At 53.6% G+C, this 14,703-nt stretch overlaps 1 long non-coding RNA gene across 1 annotated transcript; it reads right to left on the reverse strand.

Annotated features, from left to right (window-relative positions):
- Window positions 1–1,021: 1,021 nt before the first annotated feature.
- Window positions 1,022–11,065, reverse strand: LOC112955955. The gene is made up of 2 exons (XR_003250965.1): window positions 10,986–11,065; window positions 1,022–2,948 (listed from the first exon to the last, which is right to left on the reverse strand). It is a non-coding gene; the product is annotated as an uncharacterized LOC112955955 (long non-coding RNA).
- Window positions 11,066–14,703: the final 3,638 nt, after the last annotated feature.

Genomic DNA, 14,703 nt, shown 5'->3' on the forward strand with positions numbered 1-14,703 from the left:
TTTATGTAGGCGGCCGTGCCCTGGAAAAGGCAGGAGGGAGCGATGCTCCTTGCTCCAGGCTCACAGCAGCCACTGGCTCCCAGCCCTGCTCCGAGCAGGAGGTCCCGGCTGGATGGCCGGGAGCCTGGGAATGCTGGACACTGCGCCCGGTCCSTATAGACCTCCCAAGCCCTATCCCTATGGAGATGGAAGGCACCCAGCTCCCATTTCCATCCATGCTCCCTTCCCTGGCTCTTTCCCAGCTCCGGGAATGCACACAGTTAGAGGCAGGAGAGGTATTCGGGGCCAGCGCAGTAGCTCCCTGCCCGGCTCCCCTTTCCAGGTTATTTATAAGCGGAGCGTGGCCGCTGTGCCCGGACTGGCACGTTGTGCACGGGATTCTGCATGTCCTGGGGAGCCCCGGGGTGCAAACGGGGGTTTGGTGCCTCCAGGTACGCAGGGCTGGCCATAAAATAGGGGTATTTGGGGCACCAAGATGCTCTAAGACTCAACAGGATGAGGAGCAGGGTGGGTGCCGAGCCATACTGTGCCATGCTGAGCTGTGTTGTGCCTTGTTGTGCCGTGCTATGGCATGCTGAGCCATGTCCGGCCATGCCAAGCCATGACATTGCCATGCCAAGCTGTGCTGAGCCATGCCAAGCTGCATTGAGTCATGTTGAGTCATGCCAAGCCATGCCAGGCTGTGCCAAGGCATGCCAAGCTGTACCTAGCCATGTTGAGCCATTTTGAGCCATGTCCTACCATGTTGAGCCCTGTCTGTCCATGCCGAGCCACAACATTGCCATGCCAAGSTGTACCAAGCCATGTCGAGCCATATCCTACATGTCAAGCCATGCCATTGCCATGCCAAGCTGTGCCAAGCCATTCTGAGCTATACCAAGGCATATTGGGTCATGCCAAGCCATGCCAAGCTGTACCAAGCCATACTGAACCATGCCATGCCAAGCTATATCAAGCCATACGGAGCTATACCAAGCCATGCCAAGCCGTGACAAACAACGCTAAGACATGCTGTGCCATGCTGAACCATACCAAGACATGCCATGGTGGGCTGTGCCAAGCCGTGTTGAGACATGCCATGCCATGCCAAGCTATGGCAAGCCATGCCACACCATGCCACATTGAACCACACCAAGCCATGCAGAGCCATTCCATGTCAAACCACRCCATGCCCAAACTTGCTCTGCCACTTGCTCAGCAGCACAACTTAGTACCAGTCACATCCTCCAGAGACATCTGGACGACCCTGGGATAGTCCAGACTGGGATAGTCTGGGATAAAACGTGGGTCCTGGTTGGGAACCCAAGCGAGCAGCCCACGTGCCGGCTCTGCCCGCCCTGGGGCTCGTTCGGCACCGCCAGAGCCCGCGGGTCTCACTTTACAGGATTACGTGTAAAAGGTTTCGCAGGCTTTATTATAAACACTATAAACAGGCTTGTGGTTCTTCTTGGAGCTGAGRAACAAAAGGCCGTTTCACTGTCGTTAAACCCGCGTTGCAGTCGCTCCGTGCCTGGTGTCTGGCTTTTTACGGCAAAGGCTGGGCTTTCAAAAGCCCCTTAAATGTCCGTGTCACCTCTAAAACAACAGTGGCGAGGCCTTTGATCAGCAGGGCCGGCCACTTCCCACCGCTCAAGCCCGGAGCCTTCATCCCGGGAGGATGAGGAGGGCGCACGGGTTGGGAAGAGGGGGGGCTGCGCTGGGTACAAGGGATATATTTGCAGAGATAAGTGTGAGCGTAACCTGATGACACAAGTTGCCTGCCTCCAAATGTCAGGCAAAGTTCACGCAGCCCATGTGAAACGAGTTAAAATTTAACAGAAACGGGCAACGCGGCGCGGCGTAATTGAATCCACGATGCGCGGGGGAAGCGTGCTCAGACACGGCCCAAATTGGGCTAAAAGTGGCGCTTTCGCCTCGAAAAGGCCCCGCGCGCACACAGCAGCCCTGCTCCCCTGTCCTTCCCTACGTTGCTGGAGAACGCCCTGTCTGAACTGGTTTGGGAGCCGTCCTGCACGGGCTCCCGTGCGACAAAACCGGGTTCGGACTCACGGGCTCCTTGCTGCTGGGTCCCTCTTTGCTGGCTGCTAATTCTGCCTTTGTGCTGGCCTGGTGGGGTGCGAGCTTTGCAAAGGGCGAGTTTTTCTGTTATTTATTTATTTTTTTCCATTCTGTTTCTTAAGGCAGGAGAACCACCCAGCATTGAGCACATCCCAAGCACAGTCCCATCTTCCTTCTCCAATTTTCCTTGCAGTGAGTATAACACTGCGAGCTGTCCCTTTCCTTTCCCTTCACTGAGCAAACCCTTTTTCTTCCGCATTTTCCTTTCTTCACGGTCACATTAAACCCCAGGGACCCTTGGAGACCGTCCCAGTGCATCCTTATGTCCCCAAGGGCATGGAGCCGAGGTGCTGGGCTGGACATGGATGCTCCATACAACCGAGACCCTCGTGCGCTTTCCCTCCGCAAGGGCTTCTCATAAGGGAGCTAAAAACAAATTTAGCACTTAATGCTCTGAAGAGTAAACACTTAAATGCCCTATCATCTGCCCAAGTGCTTTGTTTATTATCCCGAGCAGCCTCGCTGAAGCAGTTTTCCATGGAGATGTAGTACGTCCTTCAGAGCCGCCTGCTCAATTAGCTCCGGCTTGCGCGGCGCTCCTCTCTGGAAGGTGCTGATGAGCGGGAGCCGAGCGCTGCTTCCCGATGCCAGGTCCCGCTCCAGCTTCTCCCGGTGCAGGGAACCATATGGGAATGCTGCAGGTGCCACCCTTGGCTGGGGGCTGCTGGAAGCTGCAGTGTTCGGAGCATCCAAGCTCCTGTGTCTCCCATCCTGGTGCCGGTGAAGCTGCCACATTCCCGATGGGACATCCTCAGGACAAGAAGCCCGATGGTGGGAAATGCCGAGACTCAACAAAGAGGAGATGCCAAATGCTCCCAGTGACCACATTCCTGGTGTTTTGGGGATGAGAAAAGGAGGTTTGGGTAAAAGGAAAGAGGAAAACACCACCACTCATATTCCCTTAACATCCGAGCTTCCCAGCATCTCAAGGTGCAGAGCTCTGCCAGCAGCCAGGGAAAAACATCCCAGCTCCATGCGCTCAGCCCATCCCAGCAGCGCCGCATCCCGCTGCTCTGCGGTGATCGACACTACAGGGCTGCAAACTGCTATTGCACGCGGAGCCGACGGGCATCCCTGGCTCCGGCGAAGTGTTTGGGCACTGGGAAGCGGCGCCGCTTGGCTGGCAGTCCCGCTCTCCTCGCGAGCGCCCCAGCAGAGCAGAAACTGCCCTGCTTTCAGCCACTGCCTCAGTGCACCACGGCTGCACACACGAGGCTCCTGCTGGACCCGGATCCAGCAGGTCCCTCTCTTGGGTCGCAATGACTGAAATCGGTGCCGCTCTCTCCAACCCCATAAATTGCCCGGCGGTGCAGCGGGAATGCAGCCACGTCCCCACCGCGTGAACTCCTCGCAGGAGCATCCCGGCCCTTCGCTCAGCGCTCGCRGCGCCCTCCCTGCCGCCGGGGGACCCGCCGCGTCACGGGTGAAAAATGCCCTTTTTGCACAAAAAGCCGGGAGCGAAGGGCCCTTCCCCGGCGTCCCCCGTCTCCGATATTGCCCTCATTCATCTCGGCGCCGCGGCGCCCGCTGCCTTGCCGTGATGTAGGTCTTCATTTCGCGCTGTCAGGGCCTCTAACAACTGTATCCATTACCCGGGAGACCCCAAGGAGGCCTTGGCAGGGATAAACCCACCTTTCCGCGCGCTCCTCCATCCCGGGGGACGGGCGCTGGCACCGCCGGCGCTCGCCGGGGCCGTAGCCCAGGTGCGTGGCTGTCACCCAGATAAAGGAGGCTTAATTAAGGCCCAATAAGCGAAGTGATTTGTTATCTTGCTGCTATATATTACTCCAGCCTATCGATCCCGGCGGCGTGCGGGTGCCGCCGACAYGGCTCCATCCTTCCCTGGCTGCCATTGAGGTCTGAATCCTGCTGCTTCCATGCAAATAAATGCCAGGAGATGCTTCTCCAAGGAGAACAGCTTATAGGGATCCAGTGCTCTGCTTCTCTGTGTTTTTTCCCCCATGCATTTGCCAGCATTTCCAGCATATTCCCAAGCCTTGGGCTCACGTCCACCAAAACAACAGCCAAGCAGCATGCTCCTCTGTGCCCAAAGCTGAGCTTTTCCATGTGCATTAACGGGAATGGCCAGAAGCCCCRGAGCATCCCCTCACCTCAATGCTAATCACCTCCCCTAATGCTGCTTCCCTATGAAATCCAGGATAACGTTTCCCAGAGAGGCTATTTGCAAGGGGGGACTGGGCAAGTCGCGCTTATAGGACTTGAGTACCCCCTTATCCAGTGCTACACGGGTAGGAGGGAAGACCTCCAACCTGGGCAGGTAGGAACAGGTTTGGAAGGTGCCAGCAAGGAGAAAAAAATGACAAATTACCACAAAAGCAGGAAAAACACAAGCATGGAGAACCAGCATCCCTACATCCCACCAAGCTGATCCTGGACCGCGCGTGTCCCGGGAACGCTTCCGCACTTTGCCTGAACTTCCCAAGCGCTCCCTTTCAGCCTCAATTAAACCATTTACTCCTCAAAATTTTCAGGCAGGGGTGAAGGGGAGAGGGAGGAGAGACCGATTCATTTAACATTCGAAATGTTAAACCGCTCAAGAGGCGCTTTGATCTTTTGAGGTTTTGCTGCAAAGGGAATACCCTTTCCCCATTGGTTTCCTGAGTCACGCTTATTACTTCAATGCAGAAATATCCTTTATGTTGAGTGTTTAAATATCCAGCCCTAAGCCTCAGAAGCCTTTTTCCTTTTTTCTCTCTTTTTTTTTCCCTTTATCAGAGCTGCTTTGCACGCTATCCCAGAGTTGCCTTTTCTCCTCCAACTGCAGCAGCTCCAACCTCCAGGACATCCCGATTCCAAAGGGAGCATTCCCTTTGGTCCCACAGCCCAGTGTTCCGTTTGCAAAGGTGCAACCCGGAGCTGGAGCTGCTTTGGGAAGAGCAGCGCAGGGAAAGGCAGCGCCCGCTGCCTGCATCCCAGTGCGCAGCGGCRGATGCAAAACTCCTTGGAAGCGACGCTCCAGCCTGGCAGCTCCCGGGAAGCCCTAGGGGCTTCTCCAGCACTTTCCTTTCCGTCCCTCGTCCCCCGCGCGGGAGGTCACACCTCCCCTTACATAACCAGCCGCCGGCGGGCTGCAAAGCAAACAAACTTGACATTCACGTAACCCGCCGCGCTCTCTCCGGCAGGGATTATTAAGTCATTAGAGTCTGTTAGCAAATTTTCCCAAATACCTTTTTGCTTCTTCCCAGGGGCACCTTGATGGTTAATGATCCCCAACTACCAGCTGGGCTGAAATCCAGCGGCTCCAGCCCGGCGAGTCCTGCCGAGCCATCCTCCGGCTGCAGAGGGTTTGGATGCATTAACCACCCCCCTGCAAGGACACTCACCTCAGGATCCTGCTGGAGGGAATTATCTGAAGCTGAGGGTCTGGGCAGCTGCAGGGGAAAGGGAGAGGTGCCCACCCTGGGCTAGAAGGCAATTCCCAAACTTTCCCGCGTATTTTTTTTTTCTTTTTTTAAAAAAATAAATGCTTTTCTCCTTCGCTGAGCTGGCAGCCCAGGGCAATATTTCTAACAGGCAAGCGTATTGCCTAACTGGAGACAGAATGAGAAATAATCATAAAAAACCAGTCAGGCCAGCCAGTTGGGCGGCAAGGAGATGGGCTGTGCCCTCCGTGCCCTCTCACCCCTGCCCGGGCAGCACGCATCCGCAGCGCCCCGGGATGCGGGCAGGGAACGCAGAGCAAGGGCGGCCGGGCCCTTCCCCAGGCCTGGGGACCCCGACTCAAAATGCACTGGGTTCCTTCTGCAGAACCCCCCGTTCCRATGCTTATTTTGGTTTTGTTTCCATAGGAAATGCAGTGCTCCTTGCATCCTCCCAGGCCACACGCATCTGGCCTGGTGCATCGACAGGAAAGTGGGGAAGAGCCCCAATATCTCAGCTGAGTCCCCCCAAGTCCCCACTGGGCCACTTGGGGACAATTTGCATTTGCAGCTTCCATTGCATTCCCTTCCCTCTTGCTGGGGTGACAAGGACACAGGTAGCCCGTGCCAGGCAGGTGGCTTCTCCTGGTGGACACAACACCCTGGAGCATGGCAAGTCGCAAGAAGAGATGTGTAGATGCCCAAGATTCTATTCTAATTCTAATATATTAATGAGAATAGACTGCTTGCTAACCACAGGTGAAATATTATTTCTAATAGCAATATTTATTGCAAATATGATTTATTGCCMGTGCTTTGAAGGTGCTGCAGAAACACAGCGACTGCAGTGCATGCCGCTGGGGAGCTGCAAACTCAAAGCCTGGCACTTCCAAAGGTTGCCAAGTGGCACAGACATCAAAAACTCCTCAAGCAACTGCTCAGATGGATGTTGAAGCAGCCTTTCTTTCCTTAAAAACTTTGCTTGTCTCACTCTCTACAGCAGCYGGGGCTCACATCCACCCACCAAGACTTTCTCCATCCCCTTGCTCCCAAGCCACCTCACCATTAGCACCATCTCCCGGGCATCTGGACAGAGATTCCCGGGATCAAGCAAGACACGGATACCCCAGATATCCTCCTCAACGTCACCTGTAGAAGGAGATTTGTCACCTGAGACTGTTTACTTCCGAAATCAATCTCCCTTTAAGGCAGGTAAATCTGGCAGAATCTGTAAGATACCCTAAGATGGAGTTAAGGTTATATTCCTCCAGGGATGCCAGATGGGACTTACTTTCCTTGAAAACAGGACATGTATTTCAGCTCTAATGGGCTGATGGAGCCCCTTTTAACTTGTAAATATGAAAGAGGGGGGAGGCATTAAATAAATGGAGAGGTTTTACCTGAACCTTTTTCCCCCATCATTGGTTTGGACTGTGCTAAAGACCTTTGTTTTCTCAGTAGAAAACTAGCTCAATCATTCAGAAAGGGAACTAAATGTCTTTTTGAGAACATAACCTTTATTTCCCAGATAAATGGTTCACTCAGAGCAATTTGCATGTGGGAAGCTAGCTTATATCACAGTAAAATATATATTTAAAATGCAATAGCAATGTAGGTCACGATACAAACATCTACTGCTGAGATGACTTAGCCAGGGTTGGAAAGTCAAGGAGCTCAAGGGAATTTGCAAGGATGGGGTTTTGTGCAGGGGCTCTGCTCCAGGCCGAGCAAAGGCAGAAGCAGGAACCAACTCCCACCAGGGCTTGGGCTTTGCAGAGGAATCACCAACTCAGTTCTGTTTGGAGGCCACCACCGTGCCCTCCAAAGCGAGGACCAGCCCTGCCCAGCATCATTCCCTGCTATCCCACCGGGAAGGCAGTGCCGGAGCGCTGGGAAAGGAGCAGGGAGCTGCAGCGGAGCCCAGTGCCAGCTCCAGCTGCTCCTTCGTTAGGGTAACATGTTGCCTCCCGCACGCACCTCCGAAGATGCTCTATCAGCTTGATAAGCTTTTAACACTTGGCACCGGGGGGAAGTTTGCACTGAGCATCCAGCAGGGCTGAGCAGCAGGGGGGCACGGTGGCACAGGGCGAAGGCAGGGCAGGAGGCGGCTCCGGACCAGAGATATCCCAGGATTAGACCTCCCTCCGGCTCCACAAGTGGAGGCCACGGGGCACTCGCCTCCTGCTGCCACTTCTTGCCGAGAGAAGGCCAAGAGCAGAGCTGGGGCCGAGGGGCAGCATCCAGCTCCCCTTCCCCAAGCTCCGTCCAGGCACTGGGATTATTCCCTGCCCCATTAAAGGGTGTGGGATTCTATGGGGTATGGGATTAAAGGGTACGTGATTCCCTTGGCCCTTTCTGCAAGTGGCTTTTCCTGCTGGTTTTGCAGGATCGGCTGTTGAGCAGCACCTATCACAGCTGCACTGGCCCAACTTGCAGCTCTAACGTGCTGCCTGTCAAGGCATCTCCCTCCCCAGAGCCACGTTCAGGGCTGGAAAGGGAGCAGGTCAAGCTCAGCCCATGGGAAATGGGCCAGATGCTCCCGCAGGGACACAGGAACATTCCTAGGGCTGGGATTTGCTCTGCACRGGGAGCTCCCTGGAGAAAACCATATAACATTGCAGGGAGCACAGCGGGACAGGGAGGGCTGTCCCCGGTCCCAGGGCAGCACCTGCAGCTTTGCAATCCAAAACCTCTTGTGTACAACCCAACTTTGTGCAGGAGAAGCAGGGCCAGCCCCTCGGCCATCCTTGGAAGGCTCATCCCATCCTCATGGGCAAACGCTCCTCGGAAAGCRAATCCAGGCTGCTGTGTGCCTCGCACAGAGCCACGGATGACTTACCAGCACTACCTTCCCTCTTCATTACCAGGTTACATTAGCATTTTCCATATGTTTGAATGCAGATAAGTCTTTTGTCTGAATCGCAATCAGTAATTATGAGTCAGTGTTAGCACAGAGCGGGTGAGTCAGGCACAAAAGCATTTTTGCCTCGTACCCTCCAGGTCTAAGATACAGCGCTCGCCCCAGCCTCCCGTGTGTGGTCCTAATTTAGGGCTTTCACAAACATCATTAGCAATCCCCGAGCTCGTTCGGCAACAACCCACAGCCAAAGCCGCCACCTCCTCTTCAATTCCCCAGGCTGGGAAAACACCTTTAACACCTGGGAAATGCATAGGTGGCTGCCGAGGCAGGTGTCCTCCCTACCAGGAAAGGGGGAAAAACGCAGGATTATTTTCGCAAAGCATGAGCTGCCAAGGCCTGAGCATCTCTCCTTGCACCAGACCTCGCTGCACATCCCGACCTTCTCCCCATGCAGTCCTTGCCAGAGCATCCCTGSACAGCAAGGCCAGGCTTTCGCTTGCCATGGAGCTCCATCGGGACATGGATGAGGAGAGGGGTGTTTTATGGAAGGGTGCGGCTGGTTACAGTCTCCAGGCACTGCCTTTGATCCCCCTTCGCCTTCCTACCCCCTCGCCGCTCCTTGCCCCTCTCTGGAATTTAACCCCATCCCTCCCTCCGACGCAGCACGTTTATGCAGCAAGCTGGGCCAGGTTGCACTAGCCGAAATATTTAACACCAACACTGAACACCCTTGGTGTTAAACACCCATCCACGGCACCAGCACGACACCCACTGCTCCCAGCAACGGAGAGGCTCCAAAGCATTTCTGGAGAACCRCCATCCACAGGAGGCTGGAAGCGGCCAGCAGCTCCAGCAGTTACCAGCAGAGGCCACAGATGTGGATTGGAGCGACCACCTCGGGCCACCTAATAACCCCGGGGTTATTAACGAAGGCGTCCGCTGACCCCGAACGAGCTGCTGTAATGACATCCCCGGCAACGTCCCCTTCCCCGCGCGGCCGCCCCGCACACGACACCTTCCCGGGGTGAGGAAACAGGTCCGGGTCGCTCCCCACAGTGACAGCTCTACGGCTTCATCGCACGGCTGGCGAGGGATAACGAGGCAGGAGGGGTCACCACCGAGAGGAGCTGGAACCGCTCCGGAGGCGRGGAACAGGCGAGTGAAGGACAATGTTTTCCTCCCAGTGACAAGCTCAGGCGCCCAGCTCCTTCCCAACATCCCAAATGGGCCCTTCCCACTCCAGAGCAACACCAGGTAGGGCCATCCTCCTCCCAGAGMCCCATATCCCTGTTCTTCTCAGTAGATCCATGCCCATCTTCTGTCTTCCCACCCCAAAGCACATGGACACATGGAGCCCGTGAAGGAAACGCTCGCTGGCAGCTTTTCACACCTGGCTTTGCCTCTTGAAGTTTCACACCAGTGACCTCAGGAGGGGAAAGCATCAGCTCCATTTCCCAAATATCAGCAAATTGTGCGAGAGAGAGAGAGAGAGAGAGATGCTAAGGGGGCAGACTGCTCAAACCATTACCATCCTTCTTAGTACCACTTAGCTGAACCGTTAAAAAGATCCAGGGCTCCCAAAGACAATTAAGCTCAAGGGAAGCCATAAATCTCAATAAACATCAGGCCAAGTTTTCTTCACTGCTTGAAACAACAGATATAATTTCATTGGTTACTGAGCTCATGCTCCCCACGGGATTTCAGATAAAAAGCCACTTATTCAAAACACCAAGCCCCGGCTTCTCCTGTCTCTCAGGCTACCGAGGGGTCAGGTTTCCCAGCATGGGAACACGTGCCCTGCAGTCCGCAGAGGTGCAGCTCAACTGGAGGAAACCTCGGCAGATTTATGGCTGTCTGCAGCGTGGAGCACTGACCCACCATCGGGTCACGCATCCAGACACCTGCATGCTCAGGTGGCTCTTCCAGCATCCACCAGCACGGAACCCAAGCTGTATTGCTGGAAGCAGCCTGTTCACCATGGGCACGGCTCAGTTGTACATGGACACGGTAAGGATAGACCTGTGGTGCAGGTCTGGATGCTGCTCTCACACTCCAAAGTCCAGAATAGCCCAAGCTGAAGGCCAAAGGGAGCATCACTCCGAGCCAGGCTGGCTGCACCCCTYGCCTCCTTATGTCCCACATATATAGGGAGTCACATATGGGTCCATTTCACTCCGCTCTCCTTGCCACCCTGGAGTAAACCTTGAGCTGCAAATTACTCCCGTGCCCTTCACCCAGCCCCAGGCAGCCCATCCTACCCATGTACTTCTTACCACAGAAGAACAGCACCTTGCAATGCAACCCCCTAGCAAAGCAGCCTAGGCCAGGCTTAGAAATCTGCCCGACGACCTTCCTATTTTCTTCCCCCAGCAGCTTTTGCATCCGCAAGGCTGGGCGCCCGCTTTTGACAGCCCTCCGCAAGGTCGCTCCATTCACCAAGTGCCGCTTCCTTGCGCTTTGATTTAAGTTCTTGCATGCTTCTTGTATTGATTTCTCTCAGATGTRTTTTATGGGGAATAAGCACTCAAACCAGAAGGCCAGGACCTCCTGCCTTGCGCACGGCGCCGTAATGGATGAGCTCCTCCTCGCGCTCGCCCGCCCTCCCTTTCCCCCCTYGCTTCTCTCACCTTTTATTTAATCCATTTCCAAACGCACCAAGGTGAAGGGTGGCAAGTGCACGAACACGTGAGGCTTCTCTCTGCTGGATATGTAAGTCTGAGCCAAGCTGGGGAGAAAAGCAGGAGGACTGCGTTTAGATTAAAATATATATATATATGCTAGATTTTGCCCACAGCTTTTGCTGCAAAGCTATTTCCCACATTCCGGTGGCAATAAGAACCGGCGAAGCAACCCACATCACCAAAAGCTATAAAAATTTAACCTAAATAAATATCCACAGGGCCATGAAGAGAGTCCTGCATCTTCTGCCTGGCCCTGTAGTCGGGTAAGCCTGACTTACCAAGCCAGGCAAGCCTGACTTACCAAGCCAGGCCACCTTCAAGCCTTCTCCTTGGCCCTGAAGCGGGCAGGGCTCCGAGAGCCTCAGAAAACTTTAAGAAACACATTCTGCAAGAGCCTTTAGTCTTTAGCAACAGGCATTAAGCATACCCGATTCAGAACGCAAAAGCTAAGAGAATAGAAACCAGTTTGGCAAACTTTTCTCCCCATGACACTTTACCAGCCTCATGGTTCAGCAGTGCTCACATCGCAAGGATTTTTTCCCCTGTTCACACCTCTTTCCACTGCCCGAGGAGTCTTCCTTGGGCCAAATACATCAGTATGACCCAAAGAAGGCTCCTTTGCCTGGTACAAATCCAATCTCGTGCTGAGCTTTCCAGCCCAGGGCTCCTCACCATCCAGACTGGGCTTTGTGCATCCACTGCAGCTGGACCTCAGCCCCACTTGGAGCTGTCTGCATTGCTAAAGTCCTATCTAAGCTCCAGATTTAGGTGAGACCTAAGGGAAGGCTCCAGTAGAAAGAGCAGCATGTTGCAGGGAACGAAGTCTCCAAAGCCTCCAGGGAAACTTCCAGTAAACAAACTGGCTGTGATCCCTACAGCCCCAAGGTCCCTCAAATCCCAAACCCAGGCTGCCAGAAATAATGGCATTGGCATAAAAAGCCCAAAACGAACAAATAAAGCACCCCCACATAATATATTTTTGTTCGCCTTCCAAATGCTGAGCCTTCAGTGAGGCTCTCGTCTTCACCCCTTTTCTGTGCACAGGAGGAATAGAAACATTATTGTTTTTCTCAGTGAACTGCAAAGCCTGTTTTTAAGTGAAACCCGAGCTTCCCATCCAGTCACGTGCCGACGGGAGCCGCAGCTTTCGGAAGACCGAATGCTTTGAAACTCTGGATAAGACCATTAGAGTTGTTTAATTTCCTTTATGTCCATCTGTTTCAGTTCAGCTCAGTTGCTTCTGTCCCAGGCAAGACATTTGGCTCTTCTAAATAAATCTTATAGCCCATTTGGATTAAAGACTTTCTGATGCAGCCTCTGAATGTAATCCCTCTGATTTGCATCTCAAAGCAACCAAGTTAAAACCAAGTAAGAAGTATACACAGAGTGCTTGGAATTACTGGGATATGTGAACCATCACGAGTTCCCCTATGGATAATGCTGCTTTTGTTTTTAATTCATCGCCAGCCCCCACGTTCCTATGGCCATGGCCACCCCGGACATGCTCCAAGTCTGCCAGAGCCAACAGGGGGGAAAAAAAATCTAATGACACTTTTGCTCTTGTCCAAGGCTGGAGTTTTGCACCCAGCAAACTGAGAACACTGCAGAGAAAGTGTGAGACCCATCAGRAAGTCAAGGGCAGCAGGAGCAGTTTTCCTCCCTGTTTGCTCCTAATGGGTGTTTTCCACATCAAGAGAGATGGAAGTCTTTGCTCAGCCACCGCAAGTGATGGCTTGGGCACGTTGGTCACCTCCAGAGACGAGACTTGCCGGGATCTACAMGGTGCTTTCCCAAAATCAGCTGCTCGGCGCTGCCACAGGGGCCTTATCTCTGCTTCTGGAGGAGAGCCGGGCTCACGGGACTCCTGCCTGCTATTCCTGGCCGCGACACAGCCTTTTTTTTTCCCCATGCAAATCCTTTTCCCCTCCTGCATCCCGCTATGGAACGACCCTTGCAAAAGGTTGGAAACGTGTCCCTAGGTCACGAGCTAAGCGGCCTGTTCAAGGATTGCTGCTCTCATTGCTTTGGCAGGAGCCCAGGTGCTGCCAAAGTGCAGCCTGGGCTGAGCTCCTGCCAGAGCAGCCCCCAGGCTGAGGAGGAGGCAGAGCCTTCATCACACTGGCGAAGGGCCTATGAAGCCCCCTTCCCAGCTTCTTCCTTTCTGAAGGGTAAAATTCTGAGAAAATGTATATATGCACATTATATATATGTGCACACACTCATTAGAGAGCAAAGAAGGGGAAACAAGATTGTTGCAAAGCCACGGGTGCCCTTTACCCAGCTGCACGCCAGCAGAGAGGGGCAACGCAAAAGGTGATTTCCCACAGAAGCCCTGCAGAAAGAGTTGTGCAAAACATCTCTTGAAAGAGGAAAGCCCTAGACAGCAAGGTTCTTGTCCCACATTAAGACAGAGAAYGGGGAAAGTGTAAGCAGAGCCTGGCAAATCTCAGCACATCCTACCAAGGAGCCCAGAAYTGGCGCAGGAAAGGGGGCCCTACAACACCCCACCTTGTATACACAGAAGTAGCAGAACAGACACCCACACAACCATCATCATCAAAATAATAATAATATTAATAAAAACAACAACAATAGAKGAGAAAACTACCCCCTACCTGGCCCTGAGCACCCTCACTTTCCATAGGTAGGAAGATTGGTGCATAGGGGTATTTAAGAGCTACAAGGAGCCACCATTGGCCTTCCTCCACCTCCACCATCCTCTTCACAAGCAGCAGCAGCTGTGGAGCCCTTACAGGCCATTAAGAGCTGAATTCCACCCCASGCTGGGGCTGCTACCCCCAATGCAGCATCTCCTGCAGCTGGGGCTCTGCYCGGCACCTGGGCTGCAAGGTTAATGACACCGGCCTGTCAGCAGCCTTAATTATCTTCCCATTTTTCCAGCTCCTGATTGGTTTTAGAGCTGATTCAGTGTCAGAAATGTGGTGCCTAAGCTTTGAAAAAAGTGTTTCATTATTGCTTAATAAATGGGGGGGAAAGAAGCAAAAGAGGGGGGTGCATTTCCTTACACTCTGGCTTGTAAAACGCTCCCTTTTTATTTTGTTTCTATATATTTTATTATTATTATTTAGCCTTGCAATAGCTCCCGCTCTGCCACTTTGGGCTGTCCCCTCTCCATGGGGCCGGATTGATGCCACTGGCCACATTCCCAGGTGGCATTTGTCACCCACCGGTCACCGCACCCCGCCAAGGCTRGAGCCGGCTGCTCCCTATCAGCTGACAGCCAATTAATAAGATTTTATATATATGTTAACATATATATATTAACATCAGGCTGCTGCTAAAAGGTGCCAGGTGTCAGTAGCAAAGAATGGAGAGATTTAAGAAATAATAATAATAAAAGCACACACTTCAAGTCAAAAGCCCCGAACAGCTTTAAACCCAAGGCGGAGCTTAGCTGCTTCTCCAGATTCAATTTCCTCCAGCCCTCAGCGAGGTTAATGAGCTCGGGTATTAATAATAATGGTGAGAAGGAGCCCCATATCTTTAAGCTCAGCCTGCCCTTCGCTCCGGTACGAATCGCTCCGTGATGGATGAGGAGCTGGAGCTCTCTGCCCTTGCCCAARCCCTCCAAGGCAGCTCGGCTCCCAAATCCTGGTCACTGGCCCCAAACCCTCCGGCCCTGGTTGGCACAGCTGCTGGGAAG

The sequence above is a fragment of the Nothoprocta perdicaria genome, unplaced genomic scaffold, assembly GCF_003342845.1.
Source record: "Nothoprocta perdicaria isolate Ctin4 unplaced genomic scaffold, notPer1 scaffold_6, whole genome shotgun sequence".
Lineage (NCBI taxonomy): Eukaryota > Metazoa > Chordata > Aves > Tinamiformes > Tinamidae > Nothoprocta > Nothoprocta perdicaria.